The following is a 2,499-nucleotide window of genomic DNA, read 5'->3' as shown; positions in this document are numbered from 1 at the left end:
GTCGACGGTGGCGTCTGGCTCCTGGACTCCAACATCTGGTTGCGACAACCAGATAGGAATGAAGGGGGGAAAAGAGGGAGAGAAGCAACCGTGAGTACTCATCCAAAGTACTCGCAAGCAAGGAGCTACACTACATATGCATGGGTATATGTGTAAAGGGGCATATCATTGGACTGAACTGCAGAATGCCAGAATAAGAGGGGGATAGCTAGTCCTGTCGAAGACTACGCTTCTGGCCATCTCCATCTTGCAGCATGTAGAAGAGAGTAGATTGAAGTCCTCCAAGTAGTATCGCATAGCATAATCCCACCCGGCGATCCCCTCCTCGTCGCCCTGTTAGAGAGCGATCACCGGGTTATATCTGGCACTTGGAAGGGTGTGTTTTATTCAGTATCCGGTTCTAGTTGTCATAAGGTCAAGGTACAACTCCGCGTCGTCCTTTTACCGAGGGACACGGCTATTCGAATAGATAATCTTCCCTGCAGGGGTGCACCACATAACCCAACACGCTCGATCCCAATTGGTCGGACACACTTTCCTGGGTCATGCCCGGCCTCGTAAGATCAACGCGTCGCAGCCCCACCTAAGCACAACAGAGAGGTCAGCACGCCGGTCTAACCCTATGCGCGCAGGGGTCTGGGCCCATCGCCCTATGCACACCTGCACGTTGCGTACGCGGCCGGAAGCAGACCTAGCCTAGTGGCGTTCCAGTCCAATCCGGCGCGCGCCACTCAGTTGCTGACGTCAAGAAGGCTTCGGCTGATACCACGACGCCGGGATACCCATAACTACTCCCGCGTAGATGGCTAGTGCGTATAGACCAAATGGCCAGACTCAGATCAAATACCAAGAACTCGTTAAGCGTGTTAAGTATCCACGAACGCCGACCAGGGCCAGGCCCACCTCTCTCCTAGGTGGTCTCATCCTGCCCTGTCGCTCCGCCACAAGTAACAGTCAGGGGCCGTCAGGAACCCAGGCCCACCTCTACCGGGGTGGAGCCACCTGTCCTTTCAGCCCCCTCATCAGCATCACTTGCGGGTACTCAACGAGCCGACCCGACTTTAGTCACCACATGTGTCATGTATATAAAGTATATAGTATATACCCGTGATCACCTCCCGAAGTGATCACGGCCCAGTAGTATAGCATGGCAGACGGACATGAGTGTAGGGCCACTGATGGAACACTAGCATCCTATACTAAACATGTAGGATTGCAGGTAAAGGTATCAACAGTAGTAGCAAGGATAGGCTATGCATCAGGTTAGGATATCGAAAAGCAGTAACATACTACACTACTCTAATGCAAGCAGTATAGAGAAGAGTAGGCGATATCTGGTGATCAAGGGGGGGGCTTGCCTGATTGCTCTGGCAAGTAGGAGGGGTCGTCAACTCCGTAGTCGAACTGGACAGCAGCAGTGTCGGTCTCGTAGTCTACCGGAGAGAAGAGGGGGGGGGAGAAACAGTAAATACAATGCAAACATAAGCATGACGATGCGTGACATGACAATGAGCGGTGCTAGGTGTGACCTAACGCGACAGTAGATGGTACCGGTGAAGGGGGGGAACAACCGGGAGGTATTCCCGATGTTTCGCGTTTTCGGACAGACGGACCGGAGGGGGAAAGTTGCTAGTTCGATAGGTTAGGGAGGTGTGGTGGACGAACGGACTGCGTATTCGGATTCGTCTCGTCGTTCTGAGCAACTTTCATATAGAAAACATTTTCATCCGAGTTACGGTTTAAAAGATATGAATTTTCAAAGTTTATTTGAATTTCTGGAATTATTTATTTAACAGAAAAGGGGGTATGACGTCAGCATGACGTATGAGCGACGTCAGCGGTCAACAGTTCGGGTTGACTGGTCAAAACTGACATGGGGGACCCACCTGTCATAGACAGTGGGTTAACAGAAGATTAAACTAATTAATTTTTAGTTAATTAACTACTGGGCCCACCTGTCAGTGAGTGATTAGATTAATTAATTAGTTTTAATTATAAAAACATTTTCTTTTCTTCTTCTTTTTTTTATTTTCTGCGGCGGGGCCCGCATGTCAGTGGCTGGGCCTGCCCAGTCAGCACGTTGACTGGGTGGACCCAGTCAACGGGGCCCACGGGCCCACTGGCAGTGGCACTGGGGGGGGGGCAGGCCAGCCACGTCGGCGGCCGGCGCCGGAGCGACTCCGACGAGCCAAACACGGCGGCGCGGCTCGGGAGGGGCACGGGTTTCACGCACAGGGGGTCTGCGGGGTCGTGGCTGGGCGCGTTCGACGCGGCTCGGCGCCGCGCGTCCAACGGTGGTGGCCGGAGGGGCTGGAACGGGCGGGGGCGAGCGCTTCGAGCTCGCCGGCGGTGAGGTGCTTCGGGCGAGCAACGGCAACGTTGGTTCGGCGCGAGATCGGGCAAGCGGAGGAGCTGGGGAGCATCTACGTGCGGTGGGGAGTGCTGCGGGCTTGAGCCCGTGACCAAAAGGTCACCGGAGACCCGCCGGCGGCGAGCTCC

This window comes from Triticum aestivum, chromosome 5D (genome assembly GCF_018294505.1).
Source record: "Triticum aestivum cultivar Chinese Spring chromosome 5D, IWGSC CS RefSeq v2.1, whole genome shotgun sequence".
In the NCBI taxonomy this organism is placed as follows: domain Eukaryota; kingdom Viridiplantae; phylum Streptophyta; class Magnoliopsida; order Poales; family Poaceae; genus Triticum; species Triticum aestivum.
The sequence above is the reverse complement of the archived record's forward strand: the minus strand, read 5'-3'. Positions refer to the sequence as shown.